The 21,775-nt window shown below is 37.7% G+C and overlaps 1 pseudogene; it reads right to left on the reverse strand.

Annotated features, from left to right (window-relative positions):
• Positions 1–1,254: 1,254 nt before the first annotated feature.
• On the reverse strand, positions 1,255–21,604 carry LOC143379574 (aldo-keto reductase family 1 member C1-like; annotated as a pseudogene).
• Positions 21,605–21,775: the final 171 nt, after the last annotated feature.

Genomic DNA, 21,775 nt, shown 5'->3' on the forward strand with positions numbered 1-21,775 from the left:
TGAAAAAATATAATAGAATTTATAAAAATGCCTTCATAGATCAGTTTACTGCAATATGTGTAAAAACCATATATATATTAGAAACTCATATCATATCATGTATTAGAATATTTAATAATTCAAAAAGTATTTTCTCTCTGAACTTATTGAGAGTTCCAATGCAATATTAAGCAAACAAAGAAAATCTTCTTAGAGATCAATAAAGTGATTCTATAGTCTTTATAATAGAAGAATAGATAGAAATGGAATTTATGTTGCTGGAAGTTGAGCTAGTCATTTAAACATTATGTGTGTGTTTGCATTTTTGTTTCATATGATGATTACGAAAACTGCATTTGAATTATATGTGGAATTAAGTACTGTAAAACATTTGGAAAGAAATGTAATACAATGCGGTAGAGTTCCCAATATAAGTTAAAATATGAGACTCATCAACCATGAAGTCAAGGAATGAAGAGAAGAAACTTTGTTCATAAAAATATACAAAAGGAGAATAAAAGCACAAGTAGAATGTGGGGGACCATATTTCAACAAATACATGTGTATCTGAAAAACAAAATTCAGAATATATAAATGTGGTCAATTGTTTGCAAAAATGTTCCTCCCAATAATTAGAGTCTCCCTATCTCCAAGTTCTTTTCTAAGAGATTGTGTCTATTTCTGCACCTCTTGAGTCTTTCCTCATCTCTAACTTGTATCGGCCATTAGAACTTGGCAGAAGCACAGCCTTCCAACTCACTGGGCCTAGGCATGAGAGGATCTGCAAGGATCCATTCACTGACTTGGGACAGTGCTATATTATATGGTGAAGCCTGGGTCATTCCCAGGGGGAAGGGAAGGGAGCTCAGATATCCACAACAACAGAGCAAGCAAGACTGAAGCAGAGGCATCCTGCAGGTGACTACAAGAGTTGATTGCAAAACATGAGCAAGCAGTATAGCTGGAAGACATTCACTGAGTTCAGGCTAAGCCACAGGAAAGATTCAAAACATTGAATCATGAGATAAACAAATGTTTCTTGAATTAACCTCAATATGGAGTACGTTTTTTTTAAAACTGCTCTAAGTAACGGTTCAATAAAATTCTCCTACTAGAAAATGAAAAGATCAACAAAGCATTTAAATGGCAATTCATAAACCGAGAGTGGGCAAGGGAAACAACTCAAAATGGATAAATATTAATATATATTGAGGATTTATGGAAGTGTAAAATAAAATCATAATTCATAGAATAAAAATCACCCAATCCAAATTCTCATTTCTGAAAAAAAGAAAAAACCATAAATTTGTCATGTACAATGTTATATAAAACATGGCTAGCCATGATAAAAACAAAATCTCTGTGCTTTACGCAATCCTAATTTTAAATGGCTAAACTGCATGTTCCATTTTGAAGACAACTCACTTCTGAAAGCAGCTGAAATCTTACATGCAGAGGATGTGCTGGGGATATTGACTTGGCCCAGTAAAATTCTTAGAGGTTTGAAAGAAGCACACATGTGAAGAACACATTCCCACAGCCCTCCTCTCTCCCTGAATGTTCTCGTTTATTTCATTCTCCTTTAAACTCTGGGCCAGAACCACAACCCCTCGCTGCAGCTGGTAGTGGAGGGCAATCAGGGCTGGGGATCGCTTGTGCTTTTTGCCAAGGCACCAAGAACGGGATCATCCAAGAGAACTGGGGAGTTCTGGTCAACCCTAAAAGGAAAGACAGAGATGCTGAAGCCCTGAGGCCAAGTTAGTTAGGAGGCTTTCATAAATTCCCTTTTGGGGGGGATGTGGTTTACTGTGGGTTGAATCCAAAGACTTTCTACCACAGAGCCATAAGCCTAGTCCTTTTCATTTTGAGATAGATTGTCACTGAGTTTCTGACACTAGCCTCAAGTTTTGAAGTTTTCCTGCCTCAGCCTTCCAACTCACTGGGATGACAGCAAGCACCACTGTACCCACCCACAAAAGAGACTCAGGTCTCTTTGGACCACTCTAAACAGAGATCCTCAAATGCATTCCCTGTACCAGCAGCATCAGTATCTTATGGGATGTTCCCAGAAATGTAAATTATCCGCTCTTCCAGGGTCAGTTGAGAATGACCTTTAGAACTTTAAGTCTTGTAGGACTACAGATACTTCATCTTCAATGGCATTTGAGGTCAACTCCCTGAGGTTCTCCTTACCATTCTTTGTATCATTGAGTTCAAAGAGCACCATAGGCAACCAGAACAATGTCTTTGGATTTGCAGAAGTCCAGCAGTTTCCTCTGGTTGAGATAAACAGGACATTCTACCTGCAGTGGACAAGGTAGAAGATATCTGGTTCTATGTTAATGTGAAAACAAAATTGCAAATAAAAGAAACTAAATTTTTTAAAAATTCAATTTGGACATTACATTGTGCCATAAATCAAGAATGTGGTCAAAGACTCACAGAACAAGTTTGACAGACATTTGGTCAGTATTCTGAAGGTGACATTTGGGTAAATTTATTCATCAAAAGAAAAAGAAAAACCAGATTCCACAACTCAAGGAGCTTAGAATAATTCCCCCCACCATAATCTCTATTAACAAGTCTCAATTTGAAACAGTCAATGTGGGACAAAGGGACCTGACCTGAAAATCTCCCCTCTGCAGGGCAGTAACTTGCACAGTGGAGACTTGAAAAATTTGAAGAAATCCCACTGTCAGTCAACACTCAAGAGGTCATCCTGGGTAGAACTCTTAAAACTTCCATGGTACACCCAACAAGACTGGAAAGCAAGATGGGCATGCCATGCCCCTCCTCTCTGTGAAGATTCACTCTCTCTTTGGGGAGTTTCACCTTTTGCTTTCTAATCACCCCATGTCTGCTGCTCTGAGCAACATGTCTGGTGCTGTTCTAGTGTGATGCAAAACCCAGTAACTGAGGACCACTCTGAATGCCTTGGCTCCTCGGCAGACCCTTGATCTGTAAGAAGGAACTCAACTCTACGTCCTAAATGACTGAAAATGAGAATGTAAAACAAATTAAATGATATATAAGACAGTTTAAAAAAAAGAGGTTCAATATCATGTGGAAAAGCTAAACTTTCTGTGTAAAAAAAAAGGTCAAGAAACATGAGAGAAGGAACATATGATCCTGAGTCCCATCCTGAGGATGGGAAGAACTACAAAAGGTATTTCAGACACCTGAACACAGACTGGATTTAGATGATGTGAGAGACTTACTGCTACCTTTAGATGTAGTATTGTAAATGTGCTACATGGGAGATCATCTTCATTCCTGGGATATGTTCCCTGAGCTCTCTAAGAGTGAATCTACAATTTACTTGGAAGAGACTTAGCAAAATATTAAACATATTTATGCAGATATACCTACATAAATCAATATCTTACAGTGATCTGTAAAGTCAACAGTTTTAGACACATGGTGGAAAATATGGATGTCCAGTATCACACTCTGAACATTTTTTGTATGTATAAAAAGTTCATGATAAAAAAATTCAGCATAAAATATTCTCAATTTTTAACATTTTTATTTGAAATTTATAGTGCTCAACCTCCACACATGAATTCATGAATTTTATAAGTTGTGTTCCAACTATAGACCATTAGTCCATAACTGAAAGTTGTCAAAAAGTAGAGCACAGAACCATGTACAGAATATATTGGTCTATACAGTTGATTTGATATCTGGAAGCATATAATAGCAAGTAAGAGGGGCTCAGGCATAAGACCAACTAATTGTACAATCAACTAAAAGTTCCTGAATGTGGTTTCATCCAGCATCACTATATCACCATACACAACTAACTTCCTCTAGTCCATTAACTCTCACAAGCTCTATTTTACTGTTCCTGTTAAGTGTTTCTGTGGGTCCAGAAGCTGAAATAAGAGATAAAAAGGATGCAGGCACCCAACCACCACACAAACCCTGACCACTGATCTCCTATTTTCTCTCTTTTCTTGCTCACTGCCCATTCCTATGTACTGGCCCTCTTTGCTACACACAATTCCTTCCACAGAACATTCACCCATCCAGTCTCAGGTTATTCTTCATTGCTCAAGTACAAGCTCAACTTTACCCTGAAGTCTAATGAAAAACCACTCTCCTCCTAAATCACCTTTACATTCCAGATGCTCCCTTAAACTGGGTACTATGACCATCTCCTTATTTTCAATAAGAATTCAAACAACAGACATAAAATTGAGAATCTTCCACACCCTACAAGATAGTGGCACTAAATCTAGACTCTTTTGTTCACAAAGACAAATGAACTGGGGGGGGGGGAAATGGATGCCTGGCAGTACTGTAAAGACAAGGAAATGAAACAGAGATGGCAGTGAGGCTCAGGGTTCTCACCTGATTGCAAATAGCTTATACTTGAGGCCTGGTTTATTCAGGATCATCTCCAGCTGCCTGCAGTTAAAGTTGGACACCCCAATGGACCTGGCCAATCCTGCGTCTTTGCACTTCTCCATGGCCTTGGGAGGAAGGGTTGGGAAGAAGCATTTGCACAATGGACTATGTCAGTATAAAGGCAAGATAGAACTGTTAAGAGGACACTGTCAAGATATGACAACAAAGCTTACGAATTGATTATTAACAAGAGAAAAATGGTAAAGATAATAGGGCAAGGTATTGAGAGCCAGAAAAGGAATTCCTGTGTCCTTGGGAAATCAGACATCACTGCATGTGGAAGCAGGAGCTGCATGACCTCACTGTCCTCAGTTCTTCTCCTGTATTTCCCTTGGTCATATTCTAGTAATGTGTTCCTCCCCACCGCCTAATAAAAAATCTATTCTAAACATAATGATTTCTAGATCCACAATTTCAGGAGAAAGCATACCTCACTGTGACCCTGTGGGCTTTCTGTGAGATCATTAATTAAGGCACTCACCTCCCATACAGCACAGAGAACCAGTGAGTCATATATTAATTTTCCATTTTCATTTTTTGGATAAAGCTCTTCCCCTGGCTGCAATAGAAGTGATCATAACAGCAATCTCACCAAATTCATATGTCCATGCACAACAAGGCTGCTAGAAACACTTAGAAGATGGGAGACTAAAGCTCCTTGAAACACATGGAACAGCAGTCTATATTCATCTATTTCTAAATTCTTTACATGTTGAGGTGTAAGGAATACCTTCAGGTTCTTAGTTTCCTGTGTTCTCTTACATCATATAATGTGCACATTTAATTTTATTTGTATATATGTATGTATTTATACATACACACATGTATAATTATATAACATATTCTCAGGTCTCCTAATGGGGTCTTCTAATAGCTTATGTTATTTTTCCTATCCCTATATATTGCCCTAGGGAAATGTCTCTCTTTCTCTGGGTAAGTGACTGGTTACATGGGCTTGATCTCCAGCAATGATGGATTTCAGTGATGACACAGGCTGAAGAGTGGTCTTGATCTACCTGGACACATGTGGATCATGTGTACCAAAGATGGTCCGTGTACCAAAGATGTCCATGTACCAAAGATGGCCATTCAACTTTCAATTCAAATTTGATTTGATGCTGGAAGATGAAGAGTCCTTATCAAATATTAATGACCTGAAACTTGAACAGCCCCAAAGTCATATTTACCATCAGTGGAAAAGGCTAAGGCAAAAAGCAAGCAAATCTCTAGTAATGCAGACACAATGGATAAATAAACAGAGAAGATTCTGAGGATTACTTATAATCTTTCCAAACAAGAATGGACCAGTTCTGGTCAAAGAAAAGTGGACCAAAGCTACAGAGGTTAAAAAGGGAAATTAAACTAGATGAATATATTACCCATATTTGGAGGATTTGTTTAACTTCATATTGAGACATGCATGTATCTATGAATTAAAATGGTGATCACAAGGAAGATAGTCTCTTCAAGACTTGGGTTTCCATCCATCAGATCTATTCATGTAAATGGTGTTGTATTTTTGTCTATTATTAGTCAATCAATTGAACTATGGATGAAATTTAAAATGACATAAAATTTTTTATCAGATAATGACATTATTTAATCTCTGATTTATGTTCATAGATATTACAAAGCTATTGTTAGTCTATCTCATGCATTCACTTCATAAAATAAGAATTGGTATTTTTTATTTAAAAAACTGAAGGAAAACACATTGTGAACATCTTAATAAACAAGACACTTTAGCTATATCTTGTTTACTACAAATAGAAATGTCCTACATTGTTCTTTGATATTGACAAACAAAATGTTGATATTCATAATGATGACAAAAATTTAAAAAGTCAATCAGGATCCAATGAGTCCAAAATCTGCTCATAATTCTGATTCCATAAGCAATACAAAATCATACTGCTGATTGGACAGTCAGAAACTTAAAGAACTTTAAAGTCATAAATTTGTAGACTCTGAGTAGGAATACATAATCTTTCTCTGCTTTTAAAAAAAATGTTATTTAATTGTTGATGGACTTTTATTTTTTTCATTTATTCATATGCAGTGCTGAGAATCAAACCCAGTGCCTCACACATGAGGCAAGTGCTCTACCAATGAGCCACAACCTCAACCCCCTTTCTCTGCTTTTGATACTGTATTTCTTAATACTGTATTTACAAACATTGTACAAATAATCACATTTCACAACAAATGATCACCAACAACTGATCACCCAATGTAATTTTCACTTCTTTTTATCACATTGCAGTAATTTTTAGTGTATATATAATACCTTTGAAGTATAGAATATGTCTTTTCTCTTCACAGTGCCATCTGCAATCTTGCTTTAATGGCCAGTCCTACCTCCTCTTCTACTTGGTATGCATAAGTACAATCAATATGGAGGAACCCAGCTTCTATAGCTATTTTGGTGGCCTCTATTGTCTTACTATTAGGAACCTATAGGAACAACCAAAAGTATTTGAGAGTCATATTATGAGAAGTAACTTATAGTGAGCAAAGTGGAGAATTTATTAGAAGGAAGTTATTTTATAGTCCAATGTGTTCTTCATACTACTTAATTATGTGATAAGGGGCTAATCCCTTGAATGCCCATTTTCTAATATGTAAGATTTAATTCTGATTCCATAAGCAATACAAAATCATACAGCTGACTGGAGAGTCAGAACCTTAAAGAACTTTAAAGTCATAAATGTGTAGACTCTGAGTAGGAATACATAATCATTCTCTGCTTTTTTTAAAAATTGTTTTTTAATTGTTGATGGACTTTTATTTTATTAATTTATTTATATGCAGTGCTGAGAATCAAACCCATTGCCTTACACATGTGCGGTAAGCACTCTACCACTGAGTCACAACCTCAGCCCCCTTTCTCTGCTTTTGATACTGTATTTTTTGATACTGTATTTATAAACATTGGACAAATAATCAAATAATTTCTAAATAATTTAGGAAATGGCTAAAGATTGATTTTTAATGTCATGTGCAGAAGGAGTGACTTCTCTATCTCAAATTTTTCCCATGTCTTATGTTAGTGCTATATTTGTGGTAATGACCTCAAATCTACTTTGGGATTCTCCTAGTTAATGACAAAAAGAAATTATGTGCCACCCATCCTGCAGATAAAATGATAATTTGAAAAATGTACAAAGAAATCAAAAAGTTTCACAACAACAACAACAAAAACCAATGAATGGGCAAAGGAGCTATGTCAAAGAAGAGGTACAGTCAACAAGTACATGAAAAAATATTCAGCATCTCTAGTACTTGGAGAACCACAAATTAAAACTACACTGAGAGTTCACCTAATTCCAACAAAAATGGCAACTCTCTATACAGGAACCATAAATGTTGGTGAAGATGTAGGAGAAAAGGTACACCCATACGTTACTGGTGAAACTTCAAACCGATGCATCCATTCTGGAAAGCAGTATGGAGATTCCTCAAAAAATAAGATTAGAGCCATCATTTGACACTGATATATGGCTTCTTGGTATATATGCAAATGAGTGTAAATAAAACAAAAGGAGACAGAAGCAAGGTGCAGAGGCAGAATGGCAGAAAGTCTCCTTATCAAAGCTGCCAGTTTTATTTATATCAATAGGTTACATTGGGTCCCTGGCATCAGTAGTACATTATTGTCCATGTGTCACTAGGCAGGTTACAGAGTTAGCATCATTATGCAGCTTATTAGTCAATTACATGCTGTAGTTTTAATGTGCAATGTTAGGAGCTTTGTGTAGCTCTCAAGAAAGTTCATTGTTACTGTTCTGTGGACAGATTCTGGCACAGCAGAGCTTGGTAAAATATTGTGGTTGTCTAACGAGAGTTTCTTTGTACCTGAGATCAAGGTCTAGGCTGATAAGACTCTAGCACAGAACTCCTCATTAAGGGTATTGCTACAAAAGCTAGGCATCCGTGTCCTTGCACAGCTAGGCATTATGTGCCTTTGCAGAGAAAATTTCCCAGCTGCTAGGCATCCTGTACTTTTGTACAGAAACTTTCCCAGCCACCAAGCATACTACAGCCATGAAGTCATCAGAGACCCCAATCCCAAACACACAACCCTTACAAAGGAATTCAAATTAGCATACTGCAATGTTGCAGCTACATCAGTGTTTATAGTAGATAAATTAACAATAGATAAACTATGGAACCAAACTAGGTGCCCTTCACAGATGAATGTGCCACAGTCTGGCTGGGCAAATAACCAGGAGGTGACAAGCAACTTGTGAAAATTGAAACAGCGGGAGCCGCTTTATTACGGGACAGCAGAGGTATATATACCCAACTAATTACACACAGCTTAACTTAACTAACATCATCTAGATACAGCAGTCAGTCATTAAGGAATCTTCATCATCTTAATGGCTCACTGGCGTTACTTCACAAACCACTCCTCCTGGCAAATTGCCAGGCGCCATCTTGACTTGGTTGTGGCCCTCAACATCTCCCCCCTTCTGTTTAATTAAACAACAAGTATGTGGCTTAGGGACCGTGCCTGTTTTAGGTTGTCCAATACTACATATGGTCCTTACCCATCATTGGATGGTCAGACCTCAAATTGTCAGCCTCTGTCTTAGGTTGGTACCATTGTAATTGGATCTTACCCATCTTTGACTACGGGCCCAACACACTTAGCCATACTTGTGGATAACGACCATAGTGGTTTTTACACATACACCACAAACAACCTGCCACAAGCAGAAAGGAGGAGGATACAAAATGCCACAATATCAAGCTATTGACTGCTCCAAGTGAGAGATCCCTGGAAAAACTGTACCATAGATGACACGATCAGCAAAGATACCTTGGTACTAATTACAATTTGTTGTATCAGTTCATAGTGCATATATGTGATACACAGTTGCTGCCACTTGGAAAGTCCAGGTAAGTTCCGCAAGCAGCTTAAAGCAGAGGAACCCATTAATATGTCTATTTCTTCTTGAAGTAAATATTAATGCAACAGTTTGTACAGTTTGTGTGATAGCTATCGCAGAAGCTGTAGTAGCAGCAACAGAAAGAGCAACAGCTGTGATGATGGTAGCTGTATTTCTGAAGTCTCATTTGGATTTCAGTAATTTACATTTGAAATAGGCCTTAATGGTGCATATTATTCATTAGCCTCCAGGTGTGGAAGAACCATTATTGCAGATGTAAGGATCTTTTTGGTCTGTAGAAATCGCTTTAGTTAGTCTCTCTGGAATCCAAATCTGCTGCTGTTCTCTCTGTGGAAACACACAAACAGACCCCTGACTACAGACAATCACTGGGTCAGGACCTTTAATGATAATAACTGTAAGCTGATGCAGCTGTGGTGAAAGCTGTTGAAAACTGGAGTTCAGCTGTTATGGATTTGAGATATTGCTAACCCTGCATTTATCCACAGGAATAGTGAGGAATCCCATGGCAGCACCTGCAGCAAATAGGGAAAAACTGATGACTCATTAGTTATTGGCTTTGGAAATGGCCAAACTTCAGGGATGCAGGGCGCATCTTCTGCTGCAGGCTGTAGCGTCCTGGGCAGACCCAGATGGCCCTGGGGAGTGTCCCGAACTCAAACTGCCACCGGGCACAGGGAGCAAGAGCCTGCAAGACTGTGCCTCCAGGTCAGTTCTGGGTTTGGGCTCCAGGCAGTGGTGTCCCACCCCCCAGGCGGGGGGGTGGCGGGGAAGGGTCAGTGGCTGCTGGTGCCACTTGGAAAGTCCCTGCTGTGCTGTGACCAGCTTGCTCACTGGGCAGTCACCGCGCTGCTTCACGCACCCTCAGGTAACAAAAAGTATTTTGTAGGAGCCTTTTGTTGCAACTCCTTCCCTGATAGTCCTTCTCCTCTGAACTTTCTTCCTCTTTCTGACTAGAGTTCCTGAGCTTTTATCAACATATGCCTTACTGTTTTTGGTTTTACTGGGGTGACTCCTTCCTTCAGCAATTTACTTAACACTCTTTCAGTTTGGTTCCACCCAACTTCTGATCCCATATTTGTTGAGAGCCACAGCCGAAGGGGCCCCAGCAAACTTTCAGACTGCCAGCTGATGATTGGCTCACAGTGGCCTCAGCAACATCTAGCTGATTGGCTCCTCTGCGGTGATGCTCATTGAACTGTTTCCCTGCCTTTTCAGGCCACAGAGCTGCTCATTGGGGGACTTTTTTGGCTCCGCCCATATGGCCCAGCCATTCGGCCTCAATAGCAGGAGGATTGTGGGAGTGGGAGAGGCTGGTGGTTTTGGGAAGTGGCTTGTGGGAAGCCGGTGGTGGCAGTTGGGCTCTGAGGGTTTTTTCCTGAGGAGCTATTTTGTTTGGTGTGTGTGGTTCTAAAAATAAAGTTAGTTTCTTTTGACAAGGGGCTCCTGAATTGTGCCCAGCCAGACTGCGGCACATATTTCCATAACAAAGACAATACAACACACCAAGACAAAACAAGACAAAAACACACTGTATCAATCTTCTCCATTTTCTTGAAATGGCCATACTTCCTCTCACCTTATCTGCTTCAAGGGACGAGCAGCTTTGCTCCTGTCCTATCTATTTCTAGGGATGGGCAGCTTGCCTTGTCACTTACCCCCGAGCACCCCGGGGCTCCCCGTATGGGCCACCATCTGCCGCAGTCTGGCTGGGCAAATAACCGGGAGGTGACAAGCAAATTGTGAAGATTGAAACAGCAGGAGCCGTTTTATTACGAGAGAGCAGAGGTATATATACCCAACTAATTACACACAGCTTAACTTAATTAACATCATCTAGATACAGCAGTCAGTCATTAAGGAATTCTCATCATCTTAATGGCTCGCTGGCATAACTTCACAAAACACTCCTCCCAGCAAACTGCCAGGCGCCATCTTGACTTGGTTGTGGCCCTCAGCATGAATGGATAAAGAAAATGTGGTATATCTGCACAAAGGAATATTACTCAGACATAAATAGGAATGAATTTATGACATATGTCAGTAAATGGATGGATCTGGAAACTATCATGCTAAGTAAAATAAGCAGTTCCAATAAACCAAAGGTCAAATGTTCTGATATTTGGATGCTAACACATACAGGGGGGAAAGGAAAGGAAGAATAGAACTTCAGAGGATTAGACAATGGGGAATAAAGAAAAGGGAAGGGGAAAGGGAATGGGAAAATCAGTGGAATGAATCTGACTTAACTTTATTATGTTCGTATGTGAATACATCAAAATGAATCTCTATATCATGTACATCCACAAGCCTGGGATCCTAATTAGGAAAAGATACACTCTATGTTTGTATAAACATGTCAAAATAGACTCTGCTGTTGTGTATAGCTAACTGAAAAGAACAAATTAAAAAATCAGATTAAAACCTTTCTCTTCTTGGTGACAGGGATAGAACTGAGGGCACTATGGAAAGGATAAGTGTCACTCATCACACCAGGGTTCACAGACAAAATCTCCTGAGGAGGAGGAAGCCCTGCTTGGCAAAGCAGTGCGAGTGAGGGAGGAGCTGTGATTCAGCCTGTCACTGCTGGACCCTTCCCATAGGCATTTCTCAATAAGAACATTTTTCTTGAATGCACTCTCCAGGTATTTTTTTGGTCCTATGGAAACTATGAACATGGCTACCTAATACACAAATAAACTCCACTGTCTGTACCTTTTAAGGACTTTTAGTATCCTTGTGCATTATAATAATGTAAAAAATAAAAGTTTACAGATGCCAGCCAGGGATAGGATTAATAATAGGCTCTTGAACAAAGAGAAATGTGCTATGTGACCTATGGCTCTCTGACTGTATATCTATATGAGAGAGCTAAACACTTGCTGGAAATACACACACACACACACACACACACACACACACACACACACACATTTGAATACACACACACATATGTATGTATGTGTGTGTGTGTGTGTATAATATATATATTCAAAGGATATAGACTTGCAAATAAGAAATTATATTATTATTTTAAGGGATTGTTCATATAAGCATCAGCCCTTAAAGCTAAATCAGTCTCTTTTGTGAAAAATGTAATGAATGGAAATGGCAGTTATTGCATAATCTATAAAATTTGGAAGACGATTTGAAAGTTTATATGTTGAATATTAAAAAGGCAAATCAAACTGCTCTTTTCTGTTTTAAAATTATCAGAAATTTCTTTTTCCAGGAAATCAAAATGAATGTGATTCTGTTCCTGTTGCCCTCTGCTGATTCTACCCCTGAATTTCTCAGGTATAAGGCCACTTGGAGTAACACTTGCACTCTTCATGAGACTTTGCCCTACAATCTACCAAGTCCTGGCATGGGTCTTCACAATTGCTCTCTGGATGTTTCCTTAACTCTTGCAGAAGCAAAAAGTTCAAATTCAAATTACAGCGAACTTGACCCCTGTCAAATAATTGAGTGGTCACAGGGTGATATTTGAATACAAAATTCTTTCTAGTCTAGTGAACTTAGCTCACTCCACTTCAGAGGGTCATCTGTCAATATAACACACATGACTGATGACCAATAATTCACAAATACCCATGTTAGGCCCCAGTTTGACTTATCAGAATGTTATATTATACATTCATGTAAATTTCCCACAATTGAGAGCACATGGAAAATTCTACTCAGCTCAGGTCCACCATTTCTGTGAGATGCTGAAGGCTACCTCAGAGCAGAAAGGAAGAAATCCTCATCATTTATCTGTGCTTCTCATCTTCTGTACCTTTGCTACACAGATGTCTCTGGATCTTGCCTTTTTTGGAAGGAAAAGAGATTTCATGGAGTATGGAAATAAACAGAAAGCAGTACTAGTGAAACCAAGTGCTGACATTCATCTTTTACTAAATTGGTTGAATAGATTGAAATCAGACAAAGATGTAGAGCAATGTCTGACCATTGTATATCCTGTGCATGGAATAGCTCTAGCCTGAAGAAAGAGAGTACATGTGAGTCCTTCAGAGTCACATAAGGAACAAGTAACTTAGCAACTTAAATTGGATTCCATTTATCTTGTCTCTACTTTCTTATGAGCCCTCAACCCAACCCCTTACTGTTACCTCTTGAGGCTTAAGGTGCCAAAGCCTTGCCCAGGAATGAAGTGACCATCATTGAGCTCTACATACTGATGTTTGGAATTCATTGCCTGTGACTCCTTTACCAACTCTCTAGCACAAACATTTCTATACTGAGAAGTAATCACTCTTCTTTTATATTTACATGACCAATGTGAGGGAGTCAGGTGCTGTCTGTTCAGACTGTCACTGATGAACCCTCCGTATAAGCATTTCTCAATAAGGACTTTTGCCTATTTGGAGTCTCCAGATATTTTCTCTGGTCTTTTGGCAACCTATCCCACTGCCCTGGCCCAACAAGACTATGAATATGACTGAAGAATGCATAGATAAACTGCAATGTTCATGCCATTTAGGGACATTCATCATCTTTGTTTGTTATTAAAAACTGAAAAATCAAAGTTCCCAGATGTCAACCAGGGGCCAGATTGATAACACGCTCTTGAACAAAGAGCAATATGCTGTGTAACCTCTGACCCACACCTGTAACTACATATGATGGATCTAAACACTGGCTGGAAAAATATGTATAATGTGAGGATATAGATTTACAAATAAGAAAATGTACTCATGTGATAAAGGATTATTCACATTAGTGTGAGGCCTCAATGTTAATTCACACTCTTTTGTGAAAGATATAATAAGAGTGAAAATGACAATTATTTCATGGTCTACAAAGTTTGGATAATGATTTCAAAGTTCATTTGGTAAAGTATAAAAAGGCAAATCAGACACACTCTTTTATCTTCTTAAATTTTCAGAATATTTCTTTTTCCATGAAACCAAACTGAATGTGATCCTGGATCCTACCTCCCTCTGCTGAAACCAGCCATGAATTGCCTAAGTGTCAGAGCACATGAAGTACGGCTGAAGCCCTAGTGGTCCACTTTATGCCACTTTGTCCTACAATGTAAACATGTACTCTTATGTCTCTGGATTTTTCCTTAAGTCATGCAGAAGAAAAATACTATATCCAAAATTCAGCATACTAATAGCTTATCACACAATTAAGTGTTCAGAGTACAAAATTAATTCCCCTCTAGTGAACTTAGCTCACTCCTCTTCAGATTGTAATTTGTCAATACAGCACACATTAACGATGACCAATAATTGAAAATATATTTCTTATGTGCCACTTGACTTCTCAGGATGTTATATTATACATTCAGCTAAAATTCCTGCAGTTGGAGAGCACATGAAAAAATCTATTCAGCCAAGGTGCTGCATTTTCTGTGAAATGCTGAAGACTTCGTCACAGTGGAAATGAAGTTATCCCCATCATTTATTCTGTGCTTCTTATCTCAAGCACATTTTGCAACACAGATTTTTGTGGACCTTGCTTTCTTGGAAGGAAAATAAATTGCAAAGTATAGAAATAGAGAAACCAGTCCCAGTGAAAACCAATTGCTAAAATCCATCATTCCAGCAAATTGGTAAATACTCAGTAGGGGACCACACCATCAGTGATGTAGAGCATTGTCTAACCATTGTCTCTCCCACACATGGAATACCTTTCACCTGGAGGAACAGAGAACCATATAAGCCACCCAGAGTCACATAGGAAGCAAGTATCTTGACAACCCAGATTGGATTCCATTCATCCTGTGTCTACTTTCTTTGGAACCCTCAATGTTTGGAACCCTACTGTTACCTCTTGAGATTTATAGGTGCCAAAGCCCCATCCAGGAATGAAGTGACCATCATTGGGCTCCACATACTGATGTTTGGAATTTATTGGCTTTCACTTCTCAGCCTAAGTTCTGCTTCTTCTTCTGCCTCCACAGGGCAATAAATAATGGGATTCACATCCCCAACTACCTGTCTAATGATTATCCAATTCTATTTGCCGTCTAATATTTACCCAATATCTTATAGGAGGATTGAGATTAAAAGAATATTCCATAATGATAAGAGAATTTGAAACAGTTCTCTTATTTCATATGAAAATTTTTAAATGATCTACTACACAGTAATAAAAGCAAGTTTTTAATAATTTTTCTCTTAAAATATTATCATGCATTATGATAAGAGATGAAACCATATTGACCATTTATTAGCCTGGAAACCTCTCATCCCTCCCCTTTTTTATTTTGATTGGTTCTGGTTTGGGAATTTTTTTCTCATGATGAAGCCCCTTCTTGATCATAATTATGAGATATGATGAATGAATCATGCACCATGCATACAAAGAATTTTTAGAAAAGGATTATAGAACAATTATTGAGGCCTCATAAAATTAACTAAATGTTACAAGGAGAAAGAGGTAGCCTTTTAATTTTCTCACTGGTATAAATGTTTTCATAATTTTTCTACCAAGTCCCAAGAGGATGCAGTCCTGACAAGTGTGCAGTAACATCTGCACTCACTGTGACATTCTGCTCAGTGGAAGACAAATGATTACAGTCACAGGAAGTCAGTATGCACTAGGTAACCAGAGATTAAATTAAAGTTCACTATATAGCTTAAACCTGTTAGGTAAATTTGAGAAAACCATTAATATGCATGATGCAAAATGTAGACACTTTATATGATTTATGACCTTGTTTAATATTATCCTAAAAAAGAAAAAAATGGAAAAATCTTAAATTAATATAAATTTTGGAATAGCTGTGTAAATATTGATTCACTTGATGATGTGGACTATCTGAAGAAATTAAAAATCAAACATGAATGTTTATTAATATAAATTATCAAATATAGGAATATGAGCTTTTAGTTAAAAGAGCAGGGAATATATTATAATCAACAACATAATAAGTGTATGAAATATGCATGATACAAAAACTATTATAAGTACTCATTCTCTTTGAATAGTGAGAATAGGCTGGATCTCCTACATGCATTTTAATCACAGGAATTTTTTTTTCACCATCATAATTTGAAAACAGTGATTTATTGTATATATTGAAAAGCTCTGCCTGTAACACAGATCCTATTTTCTTGTGGTTTTGATTTTATTAAAATAATCTCTTTCTCAATCAACCATTATTTGAAAAAATGAACTATCTAACTCCACACAGAAGCAAATATACAGAATTTAAAAGGACAGTTGAGCAGCTATCAAATTTTGATTCTCACAGAAAGCATCAAAGGTGAAAATTTTAAAAAAAGAGCATTCTCATTTGCAAAATATATTCTGAATCTTCTTATTTTGCTTTCTAACAAAAATGTCCACTGTTGATGAATGACTAGTGTGCAATAAACAGGTGCCAAGTCACATTACTTACTGAAGGAAAATTAACTGAGAGCTCTAGGACATTATTTTGCAAGATGCAACAGAAGCTATAGGGTCTTTCTGAAAATAGGGCTCTGAGTGATTTCTCAGTTTTTCAGTTCACTACAATTAACATTTCACTTTTGTATTCTAAGAAAAGTATTTACTTATAGAAGGTGAAAAGCTCTGACCCTGAAAATTGAAGAGAAAGAAATTTCCTGGCAGAAAACCAGCCCTCGCTCAAAGTGCTTTTGCTCAGTACCACAAACCTCACTGGAAGCCCCCAGTTTTGTCTGTTATGATTCCGTTTACTATAAAAATTCTGCCTTGCAAACTTGGAATATGGTCTCTCCTGACTTTACCTGGGTTGCAATACCTAGACATTGTCACAAGCACTCGTCTGTCTGAGATCATAATGTTCTTTGGCACTGATCTTAGTCTATAGCTGGTCTACTTGGACATGGTACCATGTGCCCAAGACTCTACCTTGGTGTCCTGGACATGGAACCACAAACCTTTGCTCCACATCCACCAAACCTTGCTAGTCAATGACTCACCAACATCTGCGGTCAACTCTGGTTCTTTATACAATCTTGGGTTTGTTTTTTTTGTTTTTTGTTTTTCATTTTTGTTTTTGAGAAGTTGCAGGCAAATTTAAATCACAGAAAAAGTGAAACGGCAAGATTACACAAATAAAATGTTATGGCCATATGTAAATATATGTTATATAAGGAGTTTATAACAGTCATAAACAATTCTTGCATCTTCAAATGACAAATTCTAAAGAGCTCTTCTGTGTCTAAAATATATCTGGCCATTCCTGAATTGAGAGATATTTTACTCTATCCTGAAACAAACCTCTGTGCTATTAAATCTGAGAACTAAAAGAGTCCTATATTATATGTATATATTTGTATCCAAAAATCAGGTGAGAAGTGAGCCCAGCTCTTTCTTTTTTTATAAGTAATTATATTGAGATCATGGTATCTTTGATAAGGTTTGGCAAACATGAAAAGAAGAATCAGAAATCTCACAGTTGATAGCTGAGACCTTGGGAGGCCTCTCTGGTCACCAGTCCCAGATTCCACTGAGACACACTCTTCCCAAATTCTCTGATCCATTGAGGTTGGCCTGCTGTGCACATCCATGATGATCAGCCCAGATGCTTAACAAGGGCTCCAAGGGGAAACCAGATGACTCCTACCTTTGGATTTCAACGTCTAAATGGGAATATACAAAAACAAATTATTAACTCAGGCTTATTACAATTTGTCTGAAATGGTAGGACAGGTGTCATGTTGTAATTGTGCTACAGAAAAATATGAAAGTAGCAGCCTTTTTTAAATTATTCTCCATACTGTGGAAGTTTTCTGTCAGAAATGTAAATATCCAACAATAAGAAAATATTAAGTTTATGAAAGCTAATAACTCCAAGGGAGAACCATGCTTGACATTACACAGATCAATAATCAAAAAGGCACAAGCTGCTTTTATTTTTGTTGCGTAAGGTGTTGAAGAGTGTGATATTGAAAATTGCTGAGCTCTGATGTTTTTCAGTTCAGTTTTAAGACATAGAAAATTTAACTCAACTTGTTTGAAAGTTTGAGAAAATTGATGCAGATCGATAATTTGGGGGCAATAAACAGTTGGTTTCCTAATGATTCTATTAGGAATATTGATATAATATATAAGTATTATGGGAAAGTGTAGGACTAGGTCATTTATTGAAGATCTTTCTGCTTTTTCATAGAGACCTTCAATATCTATATCATGAGGTCTAGAAACACAAGTCTTCCATGTCAGACTTTAAGTGGAAACCACGTCTGTAAAACTGCAATCCTCTCTGGCTGCCATCAACTTGACTTTGTTACCTTACCCACTTCTTGGTACACTCCTTTCATTCTCTTAGATTACATTACTGCCCTGTCCTTCTTCATGCAGACACCAGAAGCTCCCCAGTTGTTGGGCTTTTTCCTAAGAATTTCTACTCATGCCTAGAGTATACTTGAATTTCTACTCATGCCTAGAGTATACTTGAATTTCTACTCATGCCTAGAGTATACTTGTGGTAATCTAGGTAAAACCTTAACTGTAACCATGCCATGTTAAGCAGGTTGCTTGCTCTGTAGCTTCTACTACGCTGCCATGCATCAATTTGTGATCCATCTGAATTACAACAGTCATTGGGTCTCTCTTCTTTCCTCTGAGAAATACCCATACAATCTGAAGTGTTAACATTATGTTAAATAATATTCATCTATTGAAGGACACCTAGGTTGGCTCCATGGTCTAGCTATTGTGATTTGAGCTGCTAATAACCATTGATGTGGCTGTGTCATTATAGTATGCTGATTTTTAAGTCCTTTGGGTATAAATCAAAGAATGAGATAGCTGGGTCATATGGTGGTTCCATTCCCATTTTCCTGAGGAATCTCCATACTGCTTTCCATAGTGGTTGCACCAATTTGCTGTCCCACTAGCAATGTTTGAGTTTTCACCATATCCTCGCTAACATTTATTGTTGCCTGTATTCTTGATAATTGCCATTCTGACAGGAATGAGATAAAATCTTAAGAGTACTTTTGATTTGCATTTGCTTTTCTCTAATTGATAGAGATGTTGAATACTTTTTCATATATTTGTTGACAAATTGTATTTCTTCTTCTGTGAAGTGTCTGTTCAGTTCCTTAGCCCATTTATTGATTGGGTTAAGAAAATGTGGTATATATACTCAATGGAATATTATTTATATTTTAATAATATTTAAAGAAGAGTGAAATTATGGCATTTGCCAGTAAATGATTAGAGCTGGAGAGTATCATGCTAAGCAAAATAAGCCAACCCCACAAAACAAAAGGCGGAATGTTTTTTCTAATACAGGAATTCTAATTCACAATAAAGCCAGGGCCACTAGGTTAAAATAGTGTTATCTTAGAATAGGTAGGGGGAGTGATGGGAAGGGAGGTTAGGGGATGTGAGGATAGGAAAGTTAGTAGAATGAAACAGACATCATGTGACTACATGACCGATATAATTCTGCAACATGTATACTCAGAAAAATAAGAAATTATATTCAATCTATGTATGATTTATCAAGGTGCATAAATGCATTCTACTGTCATCTATAACTCATTAAAACAAATGTAAAAATTGAGAAAACAAAATAATAGAGTAAATGAAAGTTGGCAAACTCCTCTCACTCTCTTACAGACCTACTGCTGGGTGAGGCCTATCCTGTTTACCTGTTGAACAGTTCTTGTACCAACTATCTGGGAGAAACATGTCTATAATAAAAAATAATCATTTCATATCTATTTATATAGACCAATTCACTTAAACCTAAGTGTTCAACCAAAAGACTCATACACATTTGATTGAAATAAAACTTAAGCTATCACAAGATTTTAAGTTTCCCAAACAATTTGAAGTCTAGGCAACACTGAAAAAAAAAATGAAACCTAAATAAATAAAGGCTCTTTCATTAAGATGTCAGTGACTGAGATGGTGGTCTCTCCAACATCTCTTTCACCCAGCTTATGTGTCAGTCAGTCATGTTAATTCCATTGGCATTAACATATGGTCACTGTTTCAAAGGGACTGTGACCCAGTCCTAGTCAATGTCACATGAGATGGATCCTGCTAGGGATTTCTCTGCAAGTATCCCTCTGGTTTAAGAAGGCAATTTTAATAAGAGCTGGCTCCTTTTCCTAAATTGGATATTGGCTGCTGTGCTGGGTGCTCTGCTCCCAGCCTAATGATGTCAACACACAGAAGAGGGAAGGGCCAGGAATAGATTGGAGAAATTCTAGACTCATGTGAACCATATACATAGTTTATTCTTCCTCTGGCCATTTTCTTGTGGGGGTAAACCTTCCAAAGTTTGTGTAGACTTAATGTGCCTTGAGGAAAGAAGTTGATAGCCCTGTTTACACTACCTAAAGACCAAGACCATTCTGTGTGAGACAGCTTTGGCAATGGCAGGCAGGCAGGCAAAACCACACTGAAATTGTCTGCCATTGTGAATCTCCTTTTCCTTTATTGCCTGCTTTTTTGGTGCTTTAGACAACTGACTGTTTACAAACGTGTATACTGTTCATTCCCCAGAATCTAATGGTTTCTTGATGTTTCCAGGGGAGAAACTGGAGCTTTACTAGTCCAACATTTTCTCACATCACTCTATATTCTAGATTTTCAAGTGATTTATGAGATTCCTTTCTATGAATGCATCCAATTTGACATAAGTATTTTCAAGTAAGTTGTAATTAAGGTTGTTTCAGCTCTTCTTCTAATGCTAATCACAAATACAGCTATGGTATTTGATAATAGACAAAATGTTTTTTTATCTCTAGAGTATTATCATCAAAAGAACATTTGGTGGAAGGAAAACAACAGAGGAGAGGAAAGGAATCAATAGAAAGGAGTGAGGTGGGAAAAGGCATAGGAAAGTACGTGGGGGATGAAATCTACCCTATTATGCTATTTCCAGGTATGCATATACCACAGTATATGAATAAAATCAAATCATCTAATATATAAAAGTCTGTGTACATCACATTAAGTAAATTACAAGAATAGTAGGAAGACCAGGAGAGTAGAGCAAGCAGATCATGGGGAGGAGGAGGACAAGAAGGGAAGTTATTGAGGTATGAGATTGATCAAATGTTAGGTGTATGTGTGAATTGGCATCGTGAATCTCACTACTATGAATAATTATAATGTGCCAGAAATAAAGAATTTTTATCATAGTCCTCAAGCAGAGAAGTGTTCAACTCTGCTCACTTCAGCCTTGGCACATCTGACCCCTCACAATTTTTACAGGATGGTTTTCCTCTCACCTCCTTGACAACCATCTTATTCCCTAGTATACAGGAGTTCTGGTCCTCAAGCTGCAGGAAAGGAGCCCTTGACCTGATGCTTATCCTGGCCCTTTGTGTTTCATCTTGCAGACCCTGAACCATAATCGAAATGTATTCTGTTTTCTGATTATGCCCTGGGCTAGAGAAACACTGAAAAATAAATACCAATTGCTACTTCCTTAAATCCTGAGAACTCCTATATTCTCCTACCTCAGAAACATCAAAAAACCCCTGCTTAAAGGCTGGTAGCCAAATTGGGTTTGTTCATAATCA

This window comes from Callospermophilus lateralis, chromosome 13, assembly GCF_048772815.1.
Source record: "Callospermophilus lateralis isolate mCalLat2 chromosome 13, mCalLat2.hap1, whole genome shotgun sequence".
Taxonomy (NCBI): Eukaryota; Metazoa; Chordata; class Mammalia; order Rodentia; family Sciuridae; genus Callospermophilus; species Callospermophilus lateralis.